Source organism: Pleurodeles waltl, chromosome 10 (genome assembly GCF_031143425.1).
Source record: "Pleurodeles waltl isolate 20211129_DDA chromosome 10, aPleWal1.hap1.20221129, whole genome shotgun sequence".
In the NCBI taxonomy this organism is placed as follows: domain Eukaryota; kingdom Metazoa; phylum Chordata; class Amphibia; order Caudata; family Salamandridae; genus Pleurodeles; species Pleurodeles waltl.
In genome coordinates, this window is record NC_090449.1 from 925,556,076 (window position 1) to 925,573,741 (window position 17,666).

The 17,666-nt window shown below is 45.7% G+C and overlaps 1 protein-coding gene across 1 annotated transcript in view; it reads right to left on the reverse strand.

The window, feature by feature from the left end:
* Nucleotides 1-17,666, reverse strand: part of LOC138262031 (histone deacetylase 9-like) — a 1,178,236-nt gene that overhangs the window by 505,740 nt on the left and 654,830 nt on the right. The window lies entirely within an intron of this gene.

The following is a 17,666-nucleotide window of genomic DNA, read 5'->3' on the forward strand; positions in this document are numbered from 1 at the left end:
TTAAAGATACTAAGAGATTTTAGACAATATACAGGGCAATGTGTGAAGGTAAGATGCCAGGGAGAAAAAGGTTAGGTCAAACAGTGAAGGCTGAAGGGAGATGAGAATCACAGAGTAGGGTGGGGGATACACACAGAATTGGATGTCCCCAGAGGAAAGCAGTTCTGTGTGGCCATATATATGGTGAAGCTGGTAGTTTGAAAAAATTTGGTAGATAGTAAGTGATTCACACTAATATTTTTCCATGATCACAGATCACAATAAAAAGGCCAGCCTTTATGTGCATTTCTAGTGTTCACTAGTTGCCAATATAACAATTCTTGTGATGCTTTGGAGGTTTAGAGTTTCCAGTGATCTCTATCACTAGCACTACTTTGACATTCACCAAATATTTCACTACCTGCAAGAAGTGATTTACTTCACAATTATTTTTATGCTGAATGAATGATCATGAAAAGTAAAACGCCACAATATAAACTAGATGTATGCATGTATCCACAACAGGACAAGTGCATGAATTTAAAATCATTGTTTTATTCAGTTGTTCTCAAACTGGGCGCCATGGCTCCCGGGTGTGCCATCAAAACTAGCCAGGGGGTGCCACACACAGTTTGGGAACCACTGAGCTATGTCCAGTTCGGACAAAATAAAACTGCACCAGTGGTTCCTGAACTGTGTGCAGCGCCCCTGGCTAGTGTTGACGGCGCACCCGGGAGCCGCGGCGCCTAGTGAATTTTATTTAATAGCTAAGAAGGAGTCCATTTGCACACAGCCACATGTCATTGAACCACTCAGTATGTTGGTCTTCTGTCTCACTGCTACGTGCCCCATGTCACACTTGCTTCACCCTGCTCACCATGCAATGGCCTGTCTTGTTGTCCCTCACTCCCTGCTTGCCCCAGGCTTAACTCCTAGTTACCTTTGTCATGCTTTGCCTCTTCTGCCCTAGACTTGCATTTTACCCTGACTTGATGGATGGCCAGCTCCTCAACACCGTAGTGGGAAAAAGCACCCGCACCGAAGTGGGGGGGCGCGGCCCGTTAGGAGACGGGGCCTCCAAGGCCCTGGGGCACTCCCCCCTTTACTTTCGCCGGGGGTGCATTGGGGTCGGCCGGGTTTCCGCCCTGAAGCCTCGCGAGGCGTTAGGGTGGAAGTCAGTCCTGCGGGGGGCATGTCGTGGGGCCGACGTTCGCTGTGGGCCGGTTCCGGCCGCCGCATACTGGTGGGGGGCTATTTAAAGGCCCCCCCAAGAAGGCTAGTCCTTCTTTACCTGTGTGCGGCGGCCGGACCTGCGTTGCAGCCCGCGATTGTGCTGATTCCTGTTCCTGCCTTCGGTTCGGCGCCTGGAGTTCTTCGGTCGGGAAGACGCTGCAGACCGGGATAGAAAGTGTTCAGTGCCCCAACTAAGGTGAGTTTAGCGCGTCGGAGGTTTGCGCGCACTGTGGTGTGGCTAGTATTGGCGAACACTTTTGGCGCTGCAGATCGCCTTGTTACCGGGAGGCGTGTTGCTTTGCTTCGGTCGCTTTGCTTTCTGGCCTGCGTGCGCGTAAAAGAATTGTGGTGGGTTTTGGGTCCCGTCTGGGCCGTTTGGTGCAGCGGGAGCCCAATTTTTACAAAGTGAAGTTTGTCCGCTTAGGCGATCTGTGCCGGAAACACAGCGTTTACCGAGCGTTGTTACAACAACGCATACATTTTATCTCATTACGCGCGGTGAGGGGTTTTTCTGGGCCCCCTTTTCGTTTAAAAAAATAAAAATAACAATAGTAAAGACATGGTGTGATCCTCAGCTGAATTGTTGCTAGGGCAATGTGTTTTACTATGAGTTGAGCAGCGGAATAGCGACAAAACTTTAAAGCTGGGTTGTTTCTCAGTTTCTGCCTTTGTTTTAGAAGTTGTGTTTGGTGGCACACATGTTTAGGGTGGTTATCAAAAGGTAAAAGCATTCCTGGAGGGTTATCTGTTTAATCCTTGTCTTTGACGGTTTTGTATTTACATTCTTTTCAGGTTCATCAAAAAAAAAGGGTTATACTAGTGGTTAGTTAGTCTTTAGCAGTTTGCCTCAGGATAGTGCCCATCCTTGTAGTCCAGCATGCCACCTAAGAAGGCTAGCACCCAGAAAGGGAATGGGCATGACCCAGAGTTATCCCATCTGCTAAGATTAGTCTTGGAAAAATTGGGGAGCGAGGACACCAGTGAGAGCATTGAGTGTCCCGAGATGGAGGGGGGCAGAGTTAGGGGTTCCCCCCCAAAACGGTCCCACGTGGCCCCCAGTGCGGCTTTCCCTCCGGTTAAGCACAGAAGGAATGGCAAAGCGCAGGTGCCGGCCACCATCGTTCTAATGCCCCCACAGCAGTCCCGGCCACCATCGTTCTGTCGCCCCCCGCAGCAGTTAGCCTTCCAGCACAGCTGATCGTGCCCTCTAACTCGGCCCCGCCCATAGTGCCACCCCGGCGCCTCAAGTTCTTACCACGGACTCCACGGCTCCTTCTGGCATGGGTATAGAAGGGGTCCTAGCTGATATTCGTAAATCCTTGGCGGCCTTAGCGCCTACAGTTCAGCCCGGGCAATCATCCACCCCGCTCCAGGGTGTAGCTGTTCCCGCGCAGTCGGGTCTCTCGCCAGTGGGCTTGCCCGAATCCCGGGCGCAGGATCAAGATCCATCCAGATTGGTGCTAATGGAAGTGCCTAAGTTATTGGCCGGTATTAACGCTCCTGCTACCACCGCGCCACCACCCACAACACCATGGGGGGCGGACATCTCTTGGCAAAATACAGTAGCAGACTTAAAGCGCCAGGTAGATTCCCTAGTTGCAGCGCACTCCTCAAACCCTCTGCAGACCTCGAATAGTAGCCCGTGTGTCGCCCTGGCACCGAGCATCGGTCTCTCATCACCCCCACCGATTCAGAACGTCCTGCCCAGCTCAAGCAATCTTCCGGGTCCGGACATCCCGGCTAAGAAAGGGACAACAGACTCATTATTATCCAGACCAGGTAAGCTGGCAGACTACTTTAGCACAGAAACGAGGGAAAAAAATTGGAAGGGGGACTTCGTGGACATTTTCTCATTAATAAGGGCAAAAAGAAGGGAGATTGAAGTGAAGGAGAAGGAACCTAAATCATCTTCCTATGTTGAAAGAAAGCCAAAAATAGAGAACATCACAAATTGGCTATTTGGCTTTAACGTTTTTATGTCAATCCTTTTGGAGGAAAAACCTGAGTTGGGCACCTCTTTGATTTATTATGCTAATAATATATTGAAAGCCCAACACACGTATGGGGGGTTGGCCTGGTTGGAATACGATAGGGATTTTCGTTGGGCTAAAGTAGAGGATCCTTCCATTGGGTGGGACCAAACAGAGGTAAATGTGTGGCTCGAATGCGTTAACAACAAGGTCTCAGGGAGGCAGCCCTTTCGGCCCCAGTTGTCCGGTGAGAAGAAAGGGTCGTGCTGGGCATTCAACAGAAAGACGTGTTCACGTCCCGCAGGAACGTGCAAATTCAGGCATAACTGTTCCTTTTGCGGACACCCCTCCCACCCTGAATCAAAATTTATCAAGAAATCTAAAGAGCGGGGTCGGGACCCCAGTAAACCATCAAATTGACCCCCCTCTCCACTCCCCGATCAGGTTAGAAGCGTTACACCCTTGGTTGCAGGCTTACCCTTCTTTGGACTCAGCTTCAGTACTTCTTAACGGATTCTCCTTTGGCTTCAGGATACCCGCCCCTAACGTTTCTCCTGTGAATCACTGTAAGAACCTAATATACGCCTTACAGAACACTGCAGTAGTTGCCAGGAAACTTGAGAAAGAAAGGTCCCTGGGCAGGCTTGCCGGTCCTTTTAGGTGCCCTCCGCTATCTGGTTTTGTGTGTTACCCGTTGGGAGTGGTTCCTAAAAAAGAAGCAGGTCAGTTCAGATTGATCCACAATCTTTCGGCCCCTCGGGGGTCATCAGTCAATGATGCCATCGATCCGCAGCTCTGTTTGGTCCGGTATGATGCGTCAGTGGATAATGCGGTAGATAAAGTTAGGGCGTTGGGCCGGGGGTCTATGTTAGCAAAAACCAACATTGAGTCTGCCTTCCGTCTGCTTCCCGTGCACCCCGAGGACTACCACCTGCTGGGTTTTCAATTCGGGGGGAATATTATTTCGACCAATGCATGCCCATGGGTTGTAGTATATCATGCAGTTATTTCAAGCAATTCAGCTCCTTTCTTCAGTGGGTGTTCTCGCAGCGTACGGGACACCGCAAGGTCATTCATTATCTGGATGACTTCCTGATTCTGGGACCCCCTAATTCTGACAGGTGCAGGTGGGCCCTCCAAGCTTTAATCGCTTTGTTCGAAGAATTCGGTGTTCCTTTGGCACCCGAAAAAACGGTCGGCCCCTCTACTTGCATCACCTTCCTGGGGTTTGAAATTGACTCCTTGGCAGGAGAGTGCCGCTTGCCTTTGGATAAGTTGTTGGCCTTCAAAGAGTCCATTAGGGCTATATTGTCTCAAGAAAAGGTGACCCTGCACCAGCTACAGGTACTGGTGGGCCAGCTGAATTTTGCTCTGAGAATCATCCCCATGGGCCGCCCCTTTTCCAGGTCAATAGCTCGCTCAATGGCGGGGCTGAAAAAAAAAAAAAACACCACCACACCCGGCTGTCTAGAGAGGTTAGAGACGACCTAAGGTTGTGGGATCGGTTCCTAAGGACATTCAATGGGTCTGTCATTTGGCTGCAAAAAGCGATATCCAGCCCCACGCTGGGCCTATACACTGACTCCGCGGGTAGCATAGGTTTCGGCGCAATTCTGGGCCCACTGTGGTGTAGGTCAGATTGGCCTGGAGATTGGGTCAGATGGGGATGGACCAAGAATATAGCTTTCCTGGAATTATTCCCAATTGTGGTCGCTGTAAACATCTGGGCAGAGGAGTTCAGGAACAGGGTGGTAATTTTCTGGCCTGATAACATGGCGGTGGTAGAAGTTATCAACCGCCAAGGGGCTTCTTGACCTTTAGTCTTGCGCCTTTTGAAACACCTGATTCTGGCTTGTCTTCAGCACAACATCACGTTCAAGGCGAAGCACGTGCCTGGAGTTCATAACAACGCAGCTGACGCATTGTCTCGTTCATTAATGCAGGATTTTATGCGGTATCACCCTAAGGCGAAGGAGAAGATGACGGAGTTCCCAGAATCTCTGTGGAAGATTGGTGCCCCTCCCTCCCAGACCTAGTAGCGTCATCCTTGACTCCACGCACAAAAGCAGCTTATGAAAACAGTTTTTTCCTTTACAGGCGATTTTTGCGTTCGCGGCATATTGCAGATACATTTTCTGAATCTGCAGTTGGGGCGTTTCTACAACATTTGCAAAGCATAGGTCGTCCTGTGTCATGCGCGAAGGCCCACTTGGCGGCGATACGTTTTTTTGCTAAAATGCTTAAATTAGAGAGGCCTCTGAATACTTTTATTATAAGACAGGCCTTGGTGGGGTGGGCCAAGGGATCTCCAGGTAGCTCTGATGCCAGGCGTCCCGTCACCCCCCCTCTGCTCGAAAGGATTTTGAGGGCGCTCCACACCATCTGTCCTTCCCCGGCCGAGGCAACGCTTTTCGCCGCGGCTTTCACTTTGGCTTTTTACGGGGCTTTCCGCATCAGCCAGTTGGTAGGCTCTTCCAAGGGTGACCACTTAGGGGGCTTACGGCAGAGAGACGTGCTGGTATGCAATGGGTCACTATCCATAACGTTGCGTAAATCAAAGACCGACCAGCTGAAGAAAGGAACACGAATCACACTTTGTGCGGCGCCTGGTTCCCCCATATGCCCTGTGTTACTTACAAACAGTTATCTTGCAGTCTGCCCTATGACAGAGTCTCCGGCCTTATTCATTCACCCCAGCTGAGACTGCCTGTCACGCTACCAGTTCGCGGAAGTCTTTAAGTTGACCCTGAAAACAATTGGGGTGGATCAAAAAGGATACTCATCCCATTCCTTTAGAATTGGCACAGCCACGGTAGCGGCGGCAGCAGGCCTTCCAGCGTCCGCGTTAAAAAACATAGGTCGTTGGTCTTCAGAGTGTTACAAGCCTTACATCAGGCCAGATTTGGTGTAACAGTGGCTGGGTTGCTTGGTGGTGATGTCTCACGCGCATGTTTCTTTTCTTTCAGTCAAATGCCTCAGCGAGTAGTCTGGGTATTGGGGCATTAATTTGTCCGCCGGGCGGCATACCGGTTGCAACAGCTCCGTGGGTCGAAGCCAGCAGACATGCACAGCGTGGCATTTCGGTGGTGCGGCATTGGCGGAGGAGGCATCACCCAGCTGCAACATTTGGTCGATATGGCGAGTGGTCGTGGGGGGACTGCAGTCTCCAGATTTAATCATCAATCACTTGGGGGGGCAACGATTTAGTGCGTTTAGGCCGAAAGGCCCTTAGGGAGACAGTATTCCTTTAAATCACAAGAGTGGCAAAGCAATTCCCAGGGGCAGCATTCGCCTGGTCACACATGGTACCACGTCGGAAGTGGGGGGCAGGGATAAGATCTCGAACCATCAATGTGTCAGTTCGCCGGCTTAATGCCGAGATGGCAAAACTCTGCCCGGGCCCGGGGCGCCTATGGAATATCCCCCACAAACTGTTGGAAGGCGCTCACATGTTTCACAAGGACCAGGTTCATTTATCTGACTCGGGAACCGACCAATTTATCCGTGACATGTGGGGTTTTGCCCGCAACCTCTTTTTGGGTGGGGAGGGCAAAGGACCTTTTGGGCCCTGGTCGCCCTTGTGGCGGAAATTGAGATAAAAATGTGACTAGAAACAATAGGAGGGGGTCCCCAAGGTGGGACCCCCAGGAGGACATCTGGGATAGGATCCTGAAGTTCTAAGCCAAACAGCAGATGTACACACCAGATCAGGGGGTAAGAGACCTCAGATCGCTGGGGGAGAACATGGGGCTCCAGCTCTTGGCTCCCCCCATTACACCCCAGGGCTGATTGGTGTTTGGAGGAGGGGGCGGAACCCGAAACTGGAGGACAAGGTACCGTGTAGTCAGGGTAACCGTCCCTCCTACGGATACAGGTGAGACATGGGTCACCTGTGTGGTCCAAATGGTGGTTCAGGACAGGAAGGGATCCTGTCAGATTGGGTTATGGTCACAAGAATTTCTCATTAACATGTAAATAAAAATGTTTTCTTTAATGATTAACCTTTCTATACTTGCTATTGAATTTTGGCTTGTTGAAGTTATGAGATGTTTTCGAAATATGTCTTTTAAAAATAAAAGAAACCTCTTCCAACGAGAAAAGCTTGTCGCCTCGTGTATTCCTGGCGGGGGGAGTGTGGGCCGTTTTGGAGGCCTCCGGATCCTATAGGTTTTGACCCTAAAATGATGCTATCCATAGTCTCTGGCACTGACCACATAAAAGACGCCATTGAGCAATTCTTGTGAATTTCATAATTCTGTGAATGCGGGGAACCTTACTAATTTAAACACCTCAAGCATTGGTCTCAATCAAAATGCCCACATTAATAGATCGGAGACGGTGTTGAAACTCAAATTCATAAAAAAATGTAATCAAATTAATAATGGAATGTACTGAATAGGCCTACTTGATATCTGATACCTAGGTCAATGAAAAAGATTAAAGAATTGTATTACAAAATCCCAAAATTAAGCACTACAGTGTCAATGATATGAATACTCTCAATGGAATTATACAGAGAATGAAACAATCTGAAGTTTTTTTTAAGTCCCAAATGAGCAGCAACATTGGGAAAGAAACAGACAACAATCCCAGTAGAACAGGGCAGTGTTCTTGCTCACCCACCAAAATTGATGTTTTTATACATTATTTTTGCATACGAGATTACAGAATATGCAGACTCACTGTGGTGTGAGCAGAAGTAGCATTTCATGAGCAAATCAGAGCACATGAAAAATAAACATGACATTGCCTTAACACTCAAGCACTATCCCACTAAATGATAAATAAGTTCAGCACCCTCTAAGCTAATATCACCCGGAAATGCTAGAACAAACCTAGACACAGGAACAATAATGTGTCATATAAATGAATAGACACAGTGAACCAAAAGAAGGACTAGGTAATGTATCAGATTGTGACTGAAAGTTTGTCAAAAGCAGCACAACAGTAACATTAGCAGTGGAAATAAACCAATACATCTCAGCTTGACTGTGTGCTGCAGAGTTTGTGAGGAGAGAAGTAGAGACATTGTGACAGGGATGACTTTCATACTGGACAAGATCACATTTTTGTCTAATCTGAGGCCTAGTTAACACATGCCAGAAACAACACACTTCAACACATCATCAAAAAATTGTTTAGAAAACAACAGTAATAAACTAGTGTATAAATGCATAATTAAGTGTGAAAATACATTCTGCTCATTGTTAATGATGCACAAAAATATTAACGCATAAAATCTTCTACAATCCCACACCATACAGGATCCAAGGGGAGAACTTCCAAATGCAAACCTTTCCCTTTGGTTCCCTCAACTTGTGTTCTGTATCATGCAATATATACACTGATTACTTTGTGGCAGTTGGCACCCCCAGCACCTAGTTCAAGAGACTGGTACTCTTTGCCACCTCTTGCAATGTTCCAGTCCCAGACTGATCAGCAACAAATAGCTGAATAGTCATCTTCTTATTTCCCACGAGTATGGAAAAAGAAGGAGGACAACCAATACAGTGCCATTTTGTTGTATAGTCCTTCTTCTATTTCCACAATAGACATGAAAGGTGGACTACTGCAGTTTTCTTCAGCCAGTGTGTCGGCTGCTTTCCCACTATGCTGACTATCTAGCTCTTGGGCAGGCCACTTGCGGAGATGGTCAGAGACTTGGGACAGCAGTGACACTGAAAGTAAGGCATGCATCCCAATTTGGGGAATCACCATATATTTTTAGAAACTAAGCACTGAACCCACTCAGATGGGGATGCTAAAGAGCAAGCAAGTTCTCATACTGACACTATGCAGTGTTAAGGGTGTTTTGCGCAGGAAAGGTGCACATTTCACAGGACAAAAAAACACTTTTCCCCACTTTGCATTAAGGAAGCTTTACCGTGGTGGATCAATGCAATCACCCACTCATGAAATGCGCAATCTACACTGACAGACAGACTTGGCATTGCATCACAATTTAATGTCAACTTGAAGTAGAGGTAAACAAGAGCAAATGTGTTCATTTCTGAAGAAAAAAACTGTTGCATGTGTGCTGCAGTCCACATCGCACATCCAGACCATGATAACCTTCTTTGTTTGTCTGTGCAAAGGAATTTGTACTGGAAGGTTATACCTCCAGTAGAAATAATATGCTAGAGAACACATAATCAGACATACACCTTGGTGCAGGGCTGTCAGTCGTGCACGACAACCTCATTTAAGCACCGGTGTTGGGGATGACACCAGCAGCAGGCCAATCTCAGTAGACTTGGCTCAGTGAATTGAATGGTGAGCTGCATTGTCTGAAAAACTAGTAAATCTGGGCCCAAAGTGCAGTATGCATGCTATACATGTTATAGCAACTCTCATGAGAAAGATGCACACTTGAAGCATTCTTTGCACTGTAAAGACAAATAAGTTTGAAAGCACCATTGGAATGCCAATAGTACATGTACTCATTTGTTAGGAAAGGCTGCAAAGCGTTAGTAACAACCAAAGTAAACACATTTAGCTCCCAACTCGCTAGAGGTTGAAACCTTCAACGTGGTGTTAAATTTGGAATACTACACTCAATTGATAGGGATCTTTCAATCTTTATATCCCAAGCGCTTTCTTTTTGCTATTCTCATGTGGCTCATGATACCCTGCAAATGTCGTCCTAAATGCTTTTACAGCGCCTACTGTAAACGCTTTCCGATATCTCAAAATGCAACATTTCATAATGTCATTCATTGGTCGTGCTTCATTTTAATGGTCGAAAGGCCAATTATTGAAAGTTCTAATCGTGCATTTGCTTTTGGGGACTCCCCTTGCCCTTCCTTTGGACTGTTTTTACACCATCCGGCAAATAAGGTTCACACCTTTTTGTGTATTTACGATATCAGATTTTCTAGTATTTCATGTAACAAAAGGCGTTCTGAGCACAATTATGGGTATTGCTGGTTATGGAAAGCAATATAGCCGCAGCAATTGTTATGTCACACGAGTTACACATCCGGTGTTGTGGCTGAGATAGAATTCAATTTTTATGCTTGTTATAAAAGACTTTTTCCCCTTAAAACAGTTTTCGTTAAAAAAAATATATATACCAGTGGTTAGCACGGTTTTATTGTTTTAGTAAATTGCTTCTTCCTTGTGTTCAAAAGTAAATAAAGTCAGAACTATCATTAGTCTGTGGCAGCCCCCCTCCGCTGCTGGCACCAGCCAAGCATTAAGTGCATTAGATCCCAGCATGGTGTGAAAAAAAGGAGCTAACGGGACAAAGACAGATGGTCCTCGTTCACCCCATGGGGTAAAACACACAACAGCAATCCTCCGCGGCTCCTCGGGTGCGCCATGTCTGCCCCCTTCGGAATAGGCACCATGGCACTGCAGTTTATTGCTTCCGCAGGCCTCCCTGGGCTCACCGTTTGAAGTGCATGGTCAAGAGGATAGAGTGGCCATAACATTACAGATAAGAGGTGTCTGCACTCAGACAAGGATGCTTAGATCCCGTGACAGTCCGGCAGGGGACCACAGGGAGCTTAAGACTCCCAGTTCTCTGCTGGATTAGAAACCCCAAACACCCAAGTGGAGCTGGCTGTTTATTTTGATGTTGCGTAGGGAATAGTCTGTTAAAAGTACTGTGCACATGATGCCAAGGAAAACGGGGCCTGTGAGCGCATATGGAATGAAGACTTCTCAATTTACTGAAATATACTTGTCTTTCTCAAAACACTGCGATGTCTACATAGGAAAGCTTAAAACAGAGGTCGCATGCTATTTGCTATTTGTTTTGGATTGTTTGCCAATTAAAAGATATGTCAGTGGAGTTTTCCACTGGTAGAAGCATAGGGATTCTTGCAAGGAAATATTGCCAGTTTCCAGGGGGAAATTATGCCAGTGTGCAAATGGAGAACAAGCATTTGAAACGCAACGGGTCTCGCATTTGCTGAAGTTAGAGCTATTAGCGTTGTAAACTTCTAACGGAATTTTCTTGGCACATAAATTGAAAATGAAAAGTAATACAGTTTCACGCAAGCAAGCCGATTCAAAGTGCCACGGCATCAGCGTGAAGGAGCGCACAAAAGGAAAAAGAAGTTGCTCACAGTCAAACCTATTGGCAAAAGTGCAATTAGCCATGTAACAGGGGCGACATCCAAGGCAGTAACTAAACCACCCCAGGGAGGGACAAATGTAAAGCATTTACCAACCAAAATAAAGGATTTTTGAAGGGCAAGCCCATGAACGAGTGATGGTAATGGACGTGCGGTGGGCGTGTTTAAAAATCCAGATACATACCAACACGTCGCAAAAACAGCACTTGCGCGCTGCTATGCTCGACCTAAGAAGTAGGAAAATCTTCTAGCTTCAAGTGAGTCAATAGGCAGGATCGACACAAGACTTTGTGTGACAAAACATTGTCTGCTTCTCATTCAAATAGACTGCAAAAATCATCAGATCTATTTATATCAGTGTTTATTATTGTAGGTTTATATACCGAAGCTTGCGAGCTTTAGAGGACTTCAAAAGTGAGGAGAGACAAAGATACCATAGGCAAAAACACATCGAGAGCATAGGAAATACCATAGCCTAGGTGACAATAAAGAGCATATTCATTTGGGCAGGAGCCAGTTGTAGCAGGGGTATAATAGGGCCTAAACCCTCCAGGGGCCCCCAATCCTTCAAGAGGGGCCCATTCAGTACAAGTTCAACGAATATCTGCAGCTCATCACACTCTGCAGGAGAGGGGCATTATTTTGTGTTATTTTGCGTTACGCCACTGAATTTCAGGGTATATTCTTGAATTGCACAGATCTTGAGCAATGTATATAAGCCTAGCTCAGTAGAGTTTGTAATGCACGAAATTAGAACAAAGATATTCATGAGTAAGTAAACAGGCAACAAGATGCCACAGTGGTAAGAAAAGACAAAAAGAGGAGAGGAGAAGTCAAGCAGCGACAAGAGGACAAACTAAACAGCTAACATATTGAATAAGGGAGTTAAAAAGAGAGTTGAATTTGCCTAGAAGCTAACTAGAGGTACCCCTGAAAGCAGTTTCAGCGTGTACCTGATGGTGAACGCAGAGGTAGCGGTTCATAGACCTGAGGGGAAAAGGTTTCAAACTTTAGGCACACTCCCAAGGAAGAATTGTACTATAACACATTCCAATTTGAAATTAGGGGTTTCTCAAAAAAGTGTTTGTAGCTGTGTAGGCATATAAACCCACTAGGCCTTTTCAGTGTTGTGCTATATAACAAGGGTTGGCAGTATGTAGGCCCTTGTAAGCCACCTTGTGTAAAGGACTAGCTTATACAGTTAACCATTGAAGAGCCAGCAGCATTGGTGTGATATGATCAACTCTGTTAGTCCCAGAGCCAAAATGTGTTGCAGTTCTTTCAAGAATGGTGATAATAACTCTACCCTAGTTGGAATTTCTGAACTCCATGTGGCACCAGTTAAGGCAGCACTGCATGCTTCAGCAAGGCGGGTCTTGCACACCAGGAAATGTGACCATGTTTTCCCCATCCACACTCACTGGGCTGGCTTCCTCCCGAAGCAAAATCTAGTTTCAAACTGCCCTTCATTACACACAGGGAAGTGCATGAGAGCACCTGTAGCTCACTTAACGGGAAGCTACACATCTTTCGAGAGCAAAGCCAACTTGTGTATATATTCCTCCTTGAAATTTCGAAAAAAATAAATTAAAAACAGTCAAGCAGCCTCATTCATGGTCATGCACACAGGATGGGAAGTCTACGCACAAAGTTACATATATTTCCCTCCTTTAAGTTATTTAAAAGGAAGTTCAAAATCCTTCCAGTTGAACTCCTCTACCACTGCAAAGTTTGCACCCTCCCCCCAAATTGATCTGATCTCTGTCTCATCTGAGCCCTGCTTACACATAGACAGTGACACTGCAAAGCTCCACTCTGCAGCCTTCGACTTATGCATAATAGAAGGTGGAACAATTGTGTGATCTGAATCTCAAGACTGGATGCTATCCTCTATCGTTATTCTCCTTGTATATCTTATTTGTCCTTTAACATGTTTTGACCTCTTATGTACCTTTAACCAACCTCATATCAGGTTGTCTATTGAAAACGACCTTCCACTTAGGTCAAAATGCATGTTCGTGAACTGGTCTTAGATTGCCTGTTGTATACACTACTTTTTTGGCAAGGTTCATGCAGTACAAGTACCACATACATACACACATACATACACGATAAGGCTATTTGTAGATCTCTTCATATGTTTAAGTTCACCATAGAATTCCAAAGCTGTGCTATCACTGGGGTATGATTTTTAATCAGTTATTAAAAAATATTGGCAAACAGTAGTTGGGGTCTGAGCTTAAGCACACCAGTGCAGAATGCAATTTTGCCTCTTTTTTCTATAATGATATTCTACAGATCCCAAGCTCAACATCCCTCCTTGCTGTGCTTAATTTATAAAATAAAAAGTGCCACGCATCAAAGTTATTATTAGAAGCCTATGGCTCTTATCGAAAGTAGGGGTACCAAATATCAAGGCTACTTAGTCTTGATTCCATCTCATGCCTCTTTCATCCACCACCAGACACTCCTTACCCCATTAATCTAATTTTAACAACAAAAAAATGTATCCCTACTTTCTCACTTTGTCACTTTTTCAATTGCCCCTTTCACCACCCCCCTCTTTTGTTGTTCTCTCTCTGGATCAAAGTCTGATCAGGAAAATAAGTGCTACCTGAAACATGAGTGTCAGGCCTCCCCTGCAATCACCGCTTCAAATTAATCACTGGCTCCATCAATCTGGTTGAAGGTTATTCAAGTTAAATTCACATGATACATACAGAAGAAGCCTGCTTTGTATGTTTTACAGTCATGTTTTAGAAGTTCACAGTATCTAAAATGTTACACAAAAGATGTTGCAACAACCTAAGTGTGAGAAGATCACTGATCTGAATTCTTTCATGAAACCTATGGACTGAAGCAGTTGGGGTACCTTCATGTATATTGTCAAACAGAAGTGTCTTCCTTTCACCCCTTCACTGCCAGGCCTTTTTCCTCTCAGTGCCAGGCCTTTTTTTGGCTATTTTCACTTAGGCCCTCATAACGCTTTGTCCACATAAGCTACCCATGCCGAATGTGTGTGCTTTTTTTCCAACATCCTAGGGATTCTAGAGGTACCCTGAGTTTGTAGGTTCCCCTGGAGGACACCAAGAAATTAGCCTAAACAGCTAAAAGTTTGTTTAAAAACAAAAATGGGAAAAAAGGCCTGCAGAAAAAGGCTTGTGGTTTTGTCCCTGAAAATGGCATTAACAAAGGGTTTGCGGTGCTAAAATCGCCATCTTCCCAGCTTTCCGGAACAGGCAGACTTCAATCATAAAACCACATTTTTCAACACAATTTTAGCATTTGACTTGGACATACCCCATTTTTACTACTTTTTGTGCTTTTAGACTCCTTCCTTGACAGAAATGGGTGTGAAACCAATGCTGGACCCTGGACAGTTAAACATTTCTAAAAAGTAGACAAAATTCTGGATTCATAAAGAGGTCATTTGTGTATATCCTACAAGGTTATCCTACAGAAAATAACAGCTGAAATAAAAAAAATATTAACATTGAAGGGAAAAAAACTGCCATTTTTCTCCACGTTTTACTCTGTAACTTTTTCCTGCAATGTCAGATTTTTGAAAGCAATATATTATTACGTCTGCTGGACTCCTCTGGTTGTGGGGATATATAGGGCTTGTAGGTTGATCAAGAACTCTAGGTACCCAGAGCAAATAAAGGAGCTGCACCTAGCAAAGGGTTTTCATTGTATACCAGGTATACAGCAATTCATTTGGTGAAATATAATGAGTCAAAAATAGGTAGGTATAGAGGAAACCTTTGTATTTCCAAAATGGGCACTAGATAAGGTGTTGAGAAGCAGTGGTTATTTGCAAATCTCTGAATTCTGGGGTCTCCATGCTAGCATGTGAATTACAGGGAATTTCTCAAATAGACGTCTTATTTACACACTGTCTTCCATTTGGAATGAAAAAATGTAGATAAAGACAAGGGGCAATAACACTTGTTCTTCTATTCTGTGTTCCCCCAAGTCTCCAGATAAAAATGGTACCCCACTTGTGTGGGTAGGTCTAGTGCCCGCGACACAAAACGCAACATGGACACATCACATTTTAACATTGAAATCTGACATTTTTTAGAAAGTGCCTAGCTGTGGATTTTGGCCTTTAGCTCAGCCGGCACCTAGGGAAACCTAGCAAACCTCTGCATTTTTTAAAACTAGACACCTAGGGGAATCGAAGACGGGGTGACTTGTAGGGCTCTCACCAGGTTCTGTTACCCAGAATCCTTCGCAAACCTCAAAATCAGGGAAAAAAACCCTTTTTCTCAAATTGTGTTGGAGGTTTGCAGGGCATTTTGGTAAGAAAATGGTGCGGAGAGGATGTGAAGCACAACACCTTGGACTCACCCAGATTTTTATTTTTCAGATGTGTCTAGATCTCGTAGATTTTTCTAGATGGCAGCGTCCCAAAGTCCAAAAAGTGCAGCCCTCACCATTTCTAGCGGGACAATTGAGAGTTAGACAAGCTCTCATGGCCCAAACATAAAACCAAAACCTAAAATAATCAAACATCCTCTTGCTTGCCGTGGGATAAGATGTTTTAGTGTGGGGGGCAGAGCTTAAAGACTGTTGGGGTGGGGGCATAATCATGCCCATACTGGTTGGTAGACACCACCGCACATTTTTGTTTTTTTTAAATTTCCTGGCATCTAGTAGGCGTTCAGCCCCTCCTCCCCCACCCGGGAGTGGATCGGGGGTAATTGCCTCATATGCCCACCAGTGGGCAGAACAACTTTGTCCCCATTTATTTGGGGTGGGGATATGGCCATACCCCCACCCTCTTTTAAAAAAATAAATAAATCTTCCCTCGTCTCTGATGGGCCTTACAAAAATAGGCTGATCTGCCCCCAATGGGGACAGAAATGGCCTAAAATAAATTTGCCCCCCAGGGGAACGACCCTTGTCTAAGAGGTTGCTCCCCTTGCGTGAAATTGGCGCAAAAAGAAATTCCCTGGTGTCTAGTGGTTTGTGTCTCCCCGAGGGGCAGATCAGCCTAATTAATATATGCCGATCTGCCCCCACGGGGGGGTGCAGAAATTGCCTTAGAAATAATGGCCCTCCTTGGGGAGCAACCCTTGCCAAAGGGGTCATTCCCCTTATGCCAATTTAAAAACAAACAAAAAGAAAATCCCTGGTGTCTAGTGGCTTCTGCCCGCTCCTGGCAGATCAGCCTAATTAATATAGGCCGATCTGCCCCCAGAAGGGGCAGAAAAGACCTAACAGTGAATTGTCTAAGGTGTCGCTCCCCTTATAAACGTACTAAAAAAAATCCATTGTGTCTAGTGGCTTCTGCCCTCCCCCCCCGGCAGATTGGCCTAATTAATATAGGCCGATCTGCCCCCAGGGAGGCAGAAAAAGCTTAATAATAAAATTACCCACTGGGGAGCGACCCTTGCCTAAGGGATTCCCCTTCCAGCTCTGCCGTGTGGGGGTGGACCTCGGGGGGGAACGCTAACGCTTCCCCGAGGGTCCGGTAGCAGGACATAATAGTTACGTCCGTGGTGCCTCAGAGCCACGCCACCGGATGTAACCATTATGTCCATGGCGGTTAAGGGGTTAAACACCATGTTTACCTGCTTAACAAATAAAAGCTCTAATTAAGGAAGGCTAACCACATTTCTGAGAGTTTGTATTAGAGCTTGTGCTTTTCCAAGGGAACTGGGCAATAAGAACATTTGGATATTCTCTCATAAAAGTAAAGTATGTTCCATTATGTAATTTAATGTGTATTTGTAAAGTGCACCCTCCCCTGTAAGGGTATCCTGGTGCTGAGCAGCTGTGTGCCTAGCGCTGCTAAGGTAGGTTGGTTAATTGAAAAGCCAAGTCTTCATCTTCTAGTGGAATTCAAAAAGAGAAGATGAAGCTCTGAAGCTGACTGGAAGGTCATGCCATGCTTTAGGATTGATATAGAAGAGCACCAGAGCACCCATCCTCCACATCTTTTTCTGTGTATGCCTGAGGTGTGTGCGAGTCCTTTGGAGTGGAAGTGTCTAGGTGGTTGGTGGAAAGAGATGTGAATGTTCAGGAAGATGGGGCCTGAGTTATGTAGTGCCTTGCCTCTGTGTATGAGGAGTGAGAATTGAGCATGTTTGTGTGACCAGAGCTAGTGGAGCTCCCTGAGGTGTGGTGTGATATGAGTTCTGTGCAGGAGGTTTAGGGAGTGTCTGGCTGAGGAGCTCTAGATTTTTGTAGTCTAGAGAGTTACTTGGTGATCGCAGCGTAGAGGGTGTTCCCGTATTCCAACTTGCTGATGACTAGGGCTTGGGTGACATATTTCTAGCGTTGCTTTGGGCCCATATAAAGCTCTTTCCCAGCATTGTCAGGGTATGGAAGCAGGATGCAGTAATTAAGTTGACTTATGCAGTCATGAACAGTTTGCTGTTGATGATTACGCTGA